Source organism: Centropristis striata, chromosome 13, assembly GCF_030273125.1.
Source record: "Centropristis striata isolate RG_2023a ecotype Rhode Island chromosome 13, C.striata_1.0, whole genome shotgun sequence".
NCBI classification, from domain to species: Eukaryota; Metazoa; Chordata; class Actinopteri; order Perciformes; family Serranidae; genus Centropristis; species Centropristis striata.
In genome coordinates, this window is record NC_081529.1 from 30,552,436 (window position 1) to 30,566,771 (window position 14,336).

Sequence of the window (14,336 nt, forward strand, 5' to 3'; positions counted from 1 at the left end):
TTGTCTTGAAGACGATTTTTTACTAGCGATTGAGACCATAGTCTTGTCCTAAAAAAAATTCTTTAATAAATCAAGTGAGAAGTTTTATCATTTTGCATTTAAAATGAATGGACAGAAATGTTTTTGCAGCCACACTTAGCGCCCCCTGCTGGAATTTTCGGTAGAATGCAGCTTAAGGCACTTCCTGGTTTGCCTCCCTGCTCAAACCCAGATGTTGTCGCCTGGACTGAATGTTTAGATATTGTACCTGTGGTTAATTTTAGGGCTTTAAAGAATGTCCTTAGCACTGTAAGTTATCCATATCGAGACAAGATTTACTCACTGCACACCGCATGTTGAGTCCACAGATATAAAACACCAGATGTGACTTTCCATAATGACTTTTCATTCTGGCACGGAGCCATATGGCAGCTGTCTTCCCTGGGTTTAGTTGTAAACTTGCTATAATTGGAAAGAGGTTCATGTGGTCTTTATAACCCTTGTATTTTTCTATTAATGCACCTCATAATAATTTTTAATGACAACTGCTATTCATTCATAGTAGATGAATTCAAGATAGTTGTGCCTGTCTATAATTAACCAAAAAAACTGATTTTGATTATTATTTATAGCTCAAAAAGAACAAATCATGCATATTATCTCATAATTGTTCATTTTTATTTCAGACAGTGATTTTATTTATTTTTTCAATTTTGCCTAAACTTAATATTGAAGTACTGTCTTTGGTATTATATCATACTGAATGACTAATACACTACATGAAGCAATATTTCTTTTTTTTTATGTAGAACTCCATAATAGATTCAGTATTATGACCTAAAGGCAGCCAAATATTGTAACACACACAAGAGAGAAACACACCTACTGTAATAATAATATTTATTAATGTCATAAATTGTACAAGATGTATATCTTCATCACTCTGCCTTTTAAGTTGCATGTATTCATGTAAAGCCTTTATTATTTTATCCTTTAATATCACTGATATAACTACCATATTCATGTGATGTATTTCGAAATCTAGTCCTATTTTTATCTCATCTAAAACAGCAGATTTCCCATAAACCCTGTCACTCTCTGTTCAGTTCTATATCTGTGGTTGAGTCTTTCCTTGAGAGAAAAGTTTCAGATACCATCACGTGAGTCTGTATGTGTCTGTGATGCACATTTTCGAGAGCAAGCAGTGAAAAGAGGTGGAAAATAGACAGCAGGGAGAGAGGCAGCTCTGGCATGTGAGAGCACGATAACGGACCCATCATAAAAATAAAGCTCTGACTCGATGATTACATCTCCCTCTGAAAGCTTCCGCTCCTCTTTGATACTTCCTCTGTCACTGTGCATGTCACTGACAGTCCATCGCCCCACAGTTGACTGTCTTTATGCATCCGTCTCTCACTTGTCTCCTGTGTCTATACATTTTTTTTTTATAGTTATAGTTTGTATAGTTGATGGCTGACTGATTTCTCCATTATCTACTCAGTCCCGCCTGCCAGCCTGTCTGCACGCCTGCCTTCTCTGAGTGGGTGCAATTAAAGTGCCAAGCTTCACCATGCCATCAAGTGGCAGTAATGTTTGCTATTTTTTTTTCTTAAAAAATTTAATTAAGAAGAGACTACAATGAGAGCTAGAGGCGCAGTTTGACACCAAAGACAGGCTGCACGTACTGTATATGTGACCTTAACTTTAGAGAGATTTTCATAGTCCCAGACTAAAAACTGAAAGTCTTTAGTAAATCTAGGAGTTTTACTGTAGTCATGACACACTCCCGTCATATTCATGGTTAAGTTTAAGGTAGTAATCTGCTCTGTTTCATATCAGTCTTTTCCTAGTCTTGGGTTTGGATTTAAACATATTAAACGTGTTTGATATTATCGCAAGTCGCAGTGACGTAACACAATCACCAACCAATAGATGAGCGGGGGAAAGGTCCCCGGTTCCAGACCGGCCAGTAAAACCACTTCCACAGGAAAAAGGAACATCACAACAATGCCTCAATAAAAATATAGTGATGTATAAATAAATGTATACATAAATAAGTAATAAATAATCAGTGATTAATGTATGATTAACTAAATGAAAGTTGATAGAGCTGATAAATATAATTATTCAATTAAACACATTATAATTAAATAGGACATAAATGTATATCATGAATTCATTTCTAAATGTTCCTTTCCTTTATTCTTCCTTGAATCTATTTTTACTGTAAAATAGTCAATTTTTCATGTCAGAAAAACAGAAACCCTTTTTCAGCTCTGTGAGGGGGCATTTTGTGGTGTCTTCTCTTCTTTTTTATTCTTTTTTATTTTTATTTTTTTCAACACAAACCAATGCACACACTAGAGCAGCTGGAGCCAAAAGCTGCTTTTCCTCCATTTTGTAAGTTTTTACTAAGAGCATGATGAGGAAAAAATTGCATGGTAGGAAAAAAATGCTAAAAGAATCTAGTTGTAGTCTTGTAAATAGTTACCCTGCAAGATGCACACTTGCAGTCTGTCTAAAACCTCAGTGTGAGACTAAAAACTCTAAACACTTGTCTTTAGACGTGAGCAGGTGTGAGCTGATCGTTTTCCAGGAGTCTTTTACAAATCTTTTCAGAGTCTTCTGATGTATAGGTAGCATTAAAGTTTAATTTCCTGTCTCTTATTCTATAATTTGCTGTTGTGTTGTATTGTGTTTTGTTGTGTTGTGTTGTGTTGTGTTGTGTTGTGTTGTGTTGTGTTGTGTTGTGTTGTGTTGTGTTGTGTATACAAGCCCCAGCCTTTATTAAAAGTTGTCAAGCATTCAGATTCAATCATCTGTTTGTCCGTGTTTGTACATGCATGTGTGAATTTGTGTGTGTATGTGTGTGTGGGGCTCACTTCTGCCCAGGGAGATGTTTGTAATTAATGAAAAGCAGCTTTGCCACCTGCCGCTCTAATGTCACTGGGACCCAGAGAGGCGAGCCCTGAGGAGCACCATGAATATTTAACCACGGTATGAAAGAGGTGGGAAGTGACTTGTTGGAATATGGGAGCATGGCTGGATGGTGCAGAAGCATAAAGCAAGAAGAGATGGATGTTGTTCAACAGAGAAACGAGGATAAGATGGAGGAAATATAGATCTGGACATTAGGTAATGATATTTAGGACTTAACTCAAGTCTGATCCTGTAAGCTGATCTTATGAAGCCATTTGCAATTCTCTGCATTGAATTATTGGTTTTAATATCATCTGAGAAACTCATTTCACTGCTGCAACTGTGAAAGGCAATAATAATTATAACTAAATGATGATGATGATAGTCGATAATAAGCAGATGAAAATGAAGGGGAATATATATTTTATACCTTTAATTATGCAACAAATGACTCTCAAATCATTTATTTAAAACAATAAAAAGACACATTTCCCCAAATTGGAAACAAACTCACAGTTTAATGGAGTTTCACATACAGTTTTTCTTTTTTGGTTTAACATTTTGGGGCAAATGCTTTCATAAAGCACATTATGCACAAAATGCTTGTTAAAGGTGCCATACACTCGGTGTTATAAAGGAAACATGCTTTTTGGTTGCATTCTTAGCATTTGTCAAGTTTTTTCATTAAAAAAATAAATCAGTGCTTGAACTGTGTTAAAGCTGTATTTATGCCACACAGGTACATCTAAAAAAAAATTATTACAAATATTTTTTGTCGATTATTTCAGAAAGTGAAACTCACACATTATATAGATTCATTACGTGTAGAGTGAAATATTTCAAGCCTGTTTTTCTTGTTATTTTGACGATTCTGGCTTAGAGATAATGAAAACACAAAACTCAGTGTGTCAGTATAAAATGAGAATATTGATCATCAGTGTAATGTGATGGTCCTGGGTCAGTGGTGGTTTGGGGCCATGTCCTCTGCTGCTGTTGGTCCACTGTGTTTTCTGAAGTCCACAGTCAACATAGCAGCCATCTAGCAGGACATTTTAGAGTCTTCATGCTTCCACAAGCTCTTTGGAGATGCTGCTTTCATTTTCCAGCAGGACTTGGCACCTGCCCACACTGGCAAAGGTACCAAAAGCTGCTTCAATGACCATGGTGTTACTGGGCTGGACTGGCCAGCAAACTGGGCTGAACTCAACCCCATAGGAGTCTATGGGCTGTTGTCAAGAGGAAGGTGAGAGACACCAGATGAGCTGAAGGCTGCTATAAAAGCAACATGGTGCTGTAGGCTGATCTCCTCCATGCCACCAAGTATTAATGCACTAATTCATGCAAAAGGAGCCCAACCAAGTATTGATGTATAGAAATGAAGATACTTTTCAGAAGCATGACATTTGTGTTTAAAATATCCTTTTTTTTATTGATCTTATGTAATATTCTAATATTCTGAGACACTGAATTATGGGTTTTCATTATCTGTAAGCCAGAATCATTATTACAAGAAATACAGGCTTGAAATATTTCACTCTGTGTAATGAATCTATATAATATGAGTTTCACTTTTTTGAAATAATTGACAAAAAATATTGAACTTTTTCACAATATTCAAATTTTTTGACCTGTATTACGTTCTAAACTTTGCAAAACTGGAGAGAATAGCAGTGCCGATTTGCTAACATATATTAAACAAAAAATAGGCTTTACCATATTATGTCATATAGACTATTGATCCATTTGATGACCAGAGAACATGCTATATGTGAGATATATTACGACCTTTGCTGAGATGGCAGATCTTAGCCCAGCCCTAAAACGCGGTTAATGATTTCAGAAAATGTGTCTCATCAGTTGAGAAAAACTGTAATAAATCTGAGCAACATAAGCAGTGACAGATTTGCTTTGTAGAAGTCTGTGATGATGCTGGACCAAAATAAATAAAACCGCTTCTCTGAGAAGACGAGGACGGTGAAGACAGAGGATGAAGCATTTTGAATTTGGCCAGGCTTACAGTCGCTGTGTTTGCATGCACCGTGTGTGTGAAATGTGCTGCATACTGCATGTGTGTTCATATATTCATGTCTGAGTGCCAGGGGATGAAAAAACTGAAGATTTCATGAATCTGAAGGACAAGAAATGCTGGATTTCCAGCCAACAGCCTGCACCGCAACCTGTGATTCAGAACCACACATGGTCACGGCAAACACACAAGCATACTGTACACTGTTGTGATGCTGTTTGACTTGCATCATGCCAGTGTGTGAAAAGATCCTGGAGAAGAGTATCAGAGAGGTCAAGGCTCCCCCTCATGGCATTCAGCTGAAAAATGGATCTGTGTTACTGCTGCATGTGTGTGTATGTACAGCCTAAAGGCGCGATTCGGTCAAGTGTTACAGGTAAAAGATCAAATATAAACCAGGCAGCTTTAATCTGAAGCATGGTTGATGTAAAAGAGAAAAAAATCTATTTGATCCATGTAAATCAGGAGCCCTGACTTTTTGAAAAGATCTCTGAGTCTTAAAGTTAAAGGCTTTACTCGCTTTGTTGCACGAATCTGGAAAGTTTGCCAGTGAAAACAATGCCGACAGGTACACACTACAAGGTGTTCTCCGTGGTTTGTATTTTTACATCCATAATAATGAGGCGCCAGGTAATATTTCAATCCTTGAGTTTTTGTTTTGAGCCCCCTGCAGCAGCCCTCTCGCTCTTGAGTTTCGTTCTCATAGGAATGAATGAGGAAGGTTTTTTTTGCAGCAGCGCAGTTGTTCTTGTGAAAGAGCCCTAAGGCCCACTGCTTTTTTCAATTAGTCTGTTTTTTCGACTTCACCGGGTCACCCGAGTGAAAAAGTCAATAACAAGAAGGTTCCGGCTGTTACACTCAAGGCACAGTCAGAAGTGTTTTTGAGGAAGCAGACTTTTGCTTTTTCAGTCACAGTTGGGGCTGAAGAGAACAAAATTGTAATTTTTTGTACCCAGCATAACCTCCCAGAATTCCTGAAATTCAATCAACATTAAACTATAGTGGTAAAATAATATAAAATAAAAAACAGCATATATTTTAAAACTCCTACTTGAGCACTCTTTTGTGCAGAAGAAAAGAACTAAATAAAAATAAAATATTATTTCTAAAGTTTCCTGCAAATTGAGCAGACAGGCAATTATCACCAGTTGAAATCATTGTTACCACATGAGCTAAGGTCAGCGAGTATAACCCGTCAATGAATGAATCCCATAGTGTATATAGGTTTTGTGTGTGACTGGTGTAAAGTGATTTATTGTGCTGTCTGTGTCTCCAGGAGAATACCCTGTGCATCTTAATTGAAACTATTTGTAAAAAAAAAAAAAAAGTGTCTTGTGGTTTGAAAATGCTGACGAAGCGGTTACCAGGACACAGGAGAGGAGAAGAGAGGAGGCCCATAGAGTATCATGTATCAATAGCAGGATGTTACTACCAACTCCTATAGTGACAAAGTGTATGCTTTAATTAAAGGGACAGTTCACCCCAACAACAATTTTTTTTTTCTCTCTAACCTTTAGTGCTATTTACCAATCTAAGTTCTTTTTGTGTGAGTTGCTGAGTGTTGGAGCTAATTTTGAAATCATGCATTAAAGAAAATGCGAAATAGGGACATTTCCATCAACTGGTTTAGAGCAAATAAACAAAGCTGCAGTGATGGACTTTTGTCAGAAGATGGCGGTGTAATGTATTTCTGTAGTAATCCGTCAGTAAACAGAAGAAGTAGAGATTGCGTGAGAGAGAGAAAAAACTACGAAAAAGAGGTTGCTAATCCATATGGCAACCTCCGGGTCTGAGCAGGGAGGCAAACCAGGAAGTGCCTTAAGCTGCATTCTACCAAAAATTCCAGCAGGGGGTGCCACTTGTGGCTGCAAAAGCAAAATGAGAACTTCTCACTTGATTTATTACCTCAGAATTTTTTTTAGGGTGACACTATGGTCTCAATCACTAGTAAAAAATATTCAAGACAATTTGATCTTAGTAGTTCAAATAATGGCCACATTTAGAAGAAAATAGAAGATAAAGAATCGTATGATTTGGGGCGTGGCTACCTTTGACTGCCACTAGCAAGGCGAGCCGTCATCAGGAGGGAAGCAAAACAATGCATATCCACGGCAACATGTCAATAAATTTAGCGGTTTGGTCTCATAACTTTGACCCTTTCACTGTACATGTATTTTCACTTAATGACAGTTTATTTGAACGTTTTGTTCATTAAAATGTCTTGTTCAGCGTTTGGTTGGACTAACAGACAATCCAAGGAGTCGCTGTTCATGTTTCTGAGGGGTCAGTAACATACATTTTGTTTTTGTTTTTTACTAGCCAAAACCATGTCTATGTGCTAATCAGACAACTTCCCACGAGAAGTCTATAGGAGTTGGATTCAATTAGAAAACTTAGAATTGCTCTTTTTTTTAAGTCAGCCTGTCTTGACCGGCAAAGCGTAAACAGCTGATGAATCATGTGAGTTAAAGGTTCGCTACAACAAAACTTATTCGGAAACGGCGTTTCCTTCTCCCATTTAGCACATTAACTATTTTTCAAAAAAGACAATTACCACCTCAAGCAAACGTTAAAACTTCTATTTGGTGTTTCCATCCAGCTTTTCTCAAGAAAATCTTCAAAATGTGCTCAGAAATGTGTTGATGGAAACACTACTACAGTCTCTTTTCAGAAAGCATGACCCTGCTCGTCAAGGCAATCCACAGACCTTGTTGTGAGCAGATTCATGTGGGAACTATTTCCTTTCTTCCAAACTACACCTGCTAATTTGTCTCCTCCAAGCCCCCACCAAGAGCAATGTGCATTGAAGCCAATGTTTGTGGTACCCAACAGTGGAATAACAATTTCCAGTTCCAATTTACACTACCTCCAGCACGGCGATATAGCTGGCGGGTGTTATTCGGTAGAAAGAAAATAGTTCCCACATGAAACTGCTTACAACAAGGTCTGTGATCATCTTGAGTAAGCGGGTCAGGATTTCTGCTTTTGAGTTTTTTAGATGTATTTTTTTGGCACTTTAGAGCAGTGGTTCCCAACCTTTTTCTTGAGGGAGCCACATTTGTAAACTTTGGCAACCCCCCATTGTCCATTGCTTCTATGAAGCCGAACTCAATGTAAGTTTCCTGGTACCCTCTCTTTTTCTTTTTGACATATTCAGCATTTTAGTCTCCCTGACGCTTCGCCATTTTTCCATTAGCTCTGTGTTTCTGTTGTCAGGTGAGGTTAACCGCTAGGTGAGGTTACCGCTAGGTGAGGTTACCATTAGGTGAGGTTACCGCCAGGTGAGGTTACCACTAGGTGAGGTTACCGCTAGGTGAGGTTACCGCTAGGTGAGGTTACCATTAGGTGAGGTTACCGCCAGGTGAGGTTACCGCCAGGTGAGGTTACCACTAGGTGAGGTTACCACTAGGTGAGGTTACCGCTAGGTGAGGTTACCGCTAGGTGAGGTTACCGCCAGGTGAGGTTACCACTAGGTGAGGTTACCGCTAGGTGAGGTTACCACTAGGTGAGGTTACCGCTAGGTGAGGTTACCTGTGTATACTGCAGTAGGGAAGTTACACATGTACTTATTCTCACGATATAGTCTTCATTTTTAAACTTTCCTATAGGGATTTTTCTGTTTAAATAAATGAATAAATGTTTATTGTAGCTCTTATTTACTTGTTTTTGTCCCACTAATGAATTAAATCCTGACTCATCTAATTTAACACATTAGATTTATTACATCCCTTAAAATCAAGGGGGCTTCGCGAACCCCAGTGGATCTTTGGCCCCCACTGTTGGGAATCACTGCTTTAGAGCACCAACCACCTAGTCCCATTATATTCTACAGAAGGCAGACATCTTTCGGCCTAAATCTCCAAAAATCAAAAAACTCACACCAAAAATTTTTAGTAGGACTAGAGGAAAAACATTTAAAATTTTGCATTTTAACATGTATTTTTAGATTGGGGGTTGAACTGTCCCTTTTAAATGTAAATTTATTTACATTTTGCCATCACATTACAAAGATAACAACTCTCATATTGTTTCTGACTATAATAATAACTTATTCCAATACAATAAAGGGTCACATATGGCCATGAATTATTACTGTGAGCTACTTGAACAACTATTCCTCCTTTGATAAATACTGGAGAGGATCTTTTGGCCCGATTTAAAAATTTCCTGACATCAAATAATATGTCCACTTGATGTTGAGGCGTGACTATACAACAGTATGCTGATTATGATTTGAATCAGGGCTGGAGATTACAGAAGCAAGCCTGCCTGGAAATGGCTGTGTCAGGAAAGAAGTGCTTCTGCGAATCAGTATTTGGCCCTTTTCTGCATGAGATTAAATGAAAGAAAAAGTAGGATGGAGAAGAAGGAAATGAGACAGGATGATGAGGATTGGTCATGCTTTAATTGGTGTAAAATGGGTTTAAGCAACATGAAAATATAAACCTCCGAAATGTTGGGTTTACAGGATTTTAACAGCAATGTGAAAACATACCAATGCCATGCCAATTGCGGCCCTCGTGACGATATTTTGTGGCCCTCATCTTGATATGAAAGTTTAATGTGAGTTTTATATGAATGGCACTGTACCGTGTTGTTGTGTGGAAGGTCCCTTTAATTATGTTTTTTGGTAATTTTGTGTCTTTTTTGGTAAGTCTGTGTCATTTTTTTGTCATTTTGTCTTTTTTAAGTAATTTAGTGTTCTTTCAGTCATTTTGTGTCTTTTTTGGTATTTTTTTGTCTTTTTTTTGTCATTTTGTGTCTTTTTTTGTCATTTTGTGTCTTTTTTAAGTAATTTAGTGTTTTTTCAGTCATTTTGTGTCTTTTTTAAAGTAATTACATTTTTTTTCTGTCATTTTGATACTGCCTCGAGCGGCCCCCAGGTAATTTGAGTTTGAGACCCCTGATCTATCAGGTATTTATTCACTGGATAAGGAAAAATAGACATTCCCATCTTGTTTGATCTGCAAAAGATTCTCCAATTGAGAAAATATATTGATATTGTGATATAAATGGAAATAAACTTCAACGCCCACCACTTATTGTGAACCGGGCAATTTTCTCATCATCCGGCTGATAAAATCCAATGATAATATGAGTGTCTTTCTGTTAACAGGGAGGGTGAAGGGGTTGATTGTGTTTGTTGGTACAATGTGTGCATACGTCTGTGTCAGCATAGCTTAGAAAAGTTGACAGCTGGGAGTTGAGTGCAGAGTCGTGCTTCTCTCTCTGCCCTCAGTTCTTAACTTATTCCCCTCATTGCTTTGATTTCTGACTGTGTGTGTTGAGGCCAGGCAGCCTTATGCACCACTGAGCTCTGAGTGCAAAAGAAAAGAAATCGAGGAACACTGTCACCAAACTTCTCTCTCATTATTTTTCATCAGTACAGTGAATTTGTCTTGTACACAACGTTTTTGTGGCCATCAGAACCTGGTCTCACAGGAATCCGTGAAATAGCCACAGATTCGCTTAACTCAAAATCCGTGGAATAGCCACGGAATCACTCAAATTTCCGTGAAACTGACACGGATTTCGCTACAATGCAAGTTAATGACAGTCATATCCCGTGGCTATTCGTGGTCCAAGTCACGTCACTTTTAAGGTCCCGGTGGTCAGAACAAAAAATGGCGGACAGTTCTCTCATTTTTAGTGAAAAAAAACAATATTTTGACTTAGTTTCTGCATAAAAATGGATTTTGATCACATTTCTAGCGAGAAATATAGGTTTTATTTTCTAAATATTCACTCAGTGAATGTACATAATCACTTTGTATGTTGGAATAGCCACGGGATATGACTGTCATTAACTTGCATTGTAGCGAAATCCGTGTCAGTTTCACGGAAATTTGAGTGATTCCGTGGCTATTTCACGGATCCCTGTGAGACCATGTTGGCCATCATGCTGCTGTTCTTTACATCACGCCGCTGCTATTAATGTTTTATTGGCTCACACTTCACGGGCCGCTCTGAAAGCTCCTCGCGCATTTGTAATTTATGATTCCTGTGAAGTGGTGTTAGTCATTCTGTACTGACTGTACCTTCTCACTTAAATGGCTAACATCCAGTGTCTGACTTTTAAATAGAGCAGTTTGTATTTGAAGATGGGTCCTGTTTGTAATTTTTGCTCAGGAAATTAAATTGACCTGAAAATGGTGCAAGCATCCCAGCCGTCCCTCTGTAAAGTGAAACTACAGAGAGCTGAGTTGTTGAAACTTTGAAAGTAAAGTGTTGCTGGAAGTGTGATTGACAGCCTGTAATCTCCAACACCTCAATACTCCGTCTGACTACAGTAGACTTGGTCGTATAAGCTGCTCAGAGACTTTTTTTTTTTTTTATCCCGCTCGGTCCATACTCTCTGTATTCATTACATTCTGTTCTGGCTGATTTCAAGTAATTCCTCTTAACAAATCCGACATAATTATCAGTGCAATCAAGCCAGACTAACTACTCAAAATCCTCACAACGGTGCTATCATGAGCCTTCTTTTTCTGGGTCACTAAATATTTATGAAGCCTCCGAGCACATTGTGGGTTGTTTTTAGTGACAACAACAACAGGGAGGAAGTCTTTTGAGACTCTGATTCCTATCAGAGCACATTTACAAACTACGGGCTCGACTGCTTCGTGAATATGTATGAGATTCCTCCTCTGCAACTCTCAGGGAGGTAAATCAACCGAACGAGTCAACAAAGACCGTATCTATGTCTAAGTGCTCTGCTGGCAGATTAGCAGCATCTTGTCAGGGTTGACTATCTTCTGTTTCTCCTCGGGGATCAGGGGATAAGAAGGTCAGCAGCGGCTCTCAGGAACAACTTAGAGGGGGTTATGGTGGGGGGGGCTTTCAGCGTTGCCGTGGCACCAGGTGATGTAATCCAAATTGGTGTACGAGGAGGCCTGTATGTGGGTCGCTGAAAAACATCTTGACCTCATATTTTCTACAGCAGTGACCAGCTCTTAGAAAATGGGAATAGATTTGTTGGTGATGTGAATGTTCAGGATCTGGAGCCATAATCTGATCGATTATATTGAGCGATTCTTCCAGTAAGTTTTTGCCTCCCTCTGTTCGCCACTTATTAAAATATATCTCAACAGCCATTGGATTTATTTTATGTTTATGGGCCCCAGAGGGTGACTCCGACTGACTTTAATGATCCACCTACTTTTCCTCTATAACCACCACATTTTAGTTTTTTTTTATTCTGTGAAATATTTCAACTATTGCATGGACTGCAATAAAGTTTAGTCCAAATATCCATTGTGTTTAAGGATGAGGATAATTCAATTCAGTTGTATTTATGTAGCCCAAATCTGATTGGTTTATTCATACATGTGACACCTAAAGCAAACCTATGAATACTGAAGATTTAATACAACCCGTTTGTCCACTGCACCCAAATGGTAACACTTTAGATAAGGGGAACACATATTCAACAATAATTAGCTGCTTATTACCATGCAAATAAGTAACATATTGGCTCTTAATTAGTCATTATTAAGTACTTATTAATACCTAATTCTGCATGGCCTTATTATACAACCAGTAAGCCATTAACTAAGAGAATTTGCATGCTAATAAGCAACTAATTAATGCTGAATATGTGTACCTACCTACCAAATTCTGCACTATTTAAGTAGCTCAATTGGAGCTGGACACCCTATATTCGCCATGCACTTTAGACCGTACATTATAGATATTATCATTTAAATAGGGTCCTAAGTCTTGTCTCAGCAAAAATGTCAATCACCCTCTTATTGCTGCTTCGCAGGAGTGACAATTTGAATAAAAACAAAATCTTTTTGAACTGATGTTTGGATTAAACAAAGATTCTGAAGACACTACATTAGAGTCAGGGAAATTAAAATAAGCATTTCTCACAATTTTCTCATATTCTATAAAAAGGTGTTGAATCAAGAAAACTAGTGCAGTGCCCGTAGGAAGTATATATTTGTACATTACATGCCAATCTACAACATCTGCAACTCCATAAAACTATTACTTTTCATGAGGTACGCACACCAAACAGCACATACACACTGAACATTTATATTCACTGGAAACTATTTGAACCTTTAAAACTCCGAAAGATATTATTTCAATACAATAAAGGGTCACATATGGCCATGAATGATTACTGTGAGCTACTTCAACAACTATTCCTCCTTTGATAAATACTCGAGAGGATCTTCTGGCCTGATCAAAATTTCCTGTCATCAAATAATATGTCCACTTGATGTTGAGGCGTGACTATACAACAGTATGCTGATTATGATTTGAATCAGGGCTGGAGATTACAGAAGCAAGCCTGCCTGGAAATGGTTGTGTCAGGAAAGAAGTGCTTGTGTGAATCAGTATTTGGCCCTTTTCTGCATGAGATTAAATGTAAGAAAAAGTAGATAAGTAGGTAGTAGTAAGTACTTTAAAACTCCGAAAGATAGGTAGGCTGAATAGACTTACAGATGAGATGGGTCAGGCGTGGAAATCCAGAGTGAATTGTGTTACTGACCAGATGTAGGCCTATCACACAATGGGGCGGAGCTCCCCTAAAAGGCGTCCGATCGGAAACAGTGCAATGCCGCAACACAACCTACGTAATAAATATTTTAGAAAATGAATTCAAAAATCTTCAAAATCGAGGATGCACACCTTCGTGCTGTGCGCAAGCCACATACGAAATCTTAGGTCAGTCTGACTAACGGTCAGCGCACACACACACACACACACACACACACACACACACGCTTCTTGCTGTATAGATAGATAATAGATAATCTGCAGATCAATGAATATTGAAAATATGTATTAGATGCTTTCCTAATTTTCTCCACAAACTGTGGAAGTGTAGCATCAGTCTCACAGTGTGGATCAATAACATGTAATGGTCCTCCAGGTGTTAAAACAGGAGTGATGTTGATCAATGAGGTGAAGGGCAGAGGGCACAAAGCAGGCCACACCTCTCCTCACAGGGTTACAGGTCAATATGTGTGCTCAGGGAAGTCGGACCCAATTTGTGCTGTAATGATAGATAACAATCATTTTTAGAGTCTTACAACAGATTTAAATTCTCAGCTGAGCCCAAAGGCATAAGGCACATTTGATCGTGGGCAGCCGCACTATACATTTATTACTCAAGTTATTTTTGACTTGAGCTGACTACTGCCATCATTTAGACTGAATTTAATTTGATGGCAGGTTGTTCAACCTTTGTGCATCTGGCTCTGAAGAGGAAGTCATCCTGTGACCTGAGAAACTGCATGTCCATTGGGCTAAGCCTCTCTCTGCTCCGCTGTGTGCTGGAGCGGATCGAAGCCGAGATCAGAGGAAAGTCTCTATAAGATGGCGAGACGGAGGGAGACGAGGAGGGCAGAGGGGGTTAATCCTCTGGAGGAAAGAGGCAAAGGCTTCATCAAAAGGG

The 14,336-nt window shown here is 38.5% G+C and overlaps 1 protein-coding gene across 1 annotated transcript in view; it reads left to right on the forward strand.

The window, feature by feature from the left end:
- The window catches only part of LOC131982743 (ras-related protein Rab-26-like), an 88,320-nt gene that overhangs the window by 22,316 nt on the left and 51,668 nt on the right, over positions 1-14,336 (forward strand). The gene's annotated exons all lie outside the window — the stretch shown is intronic.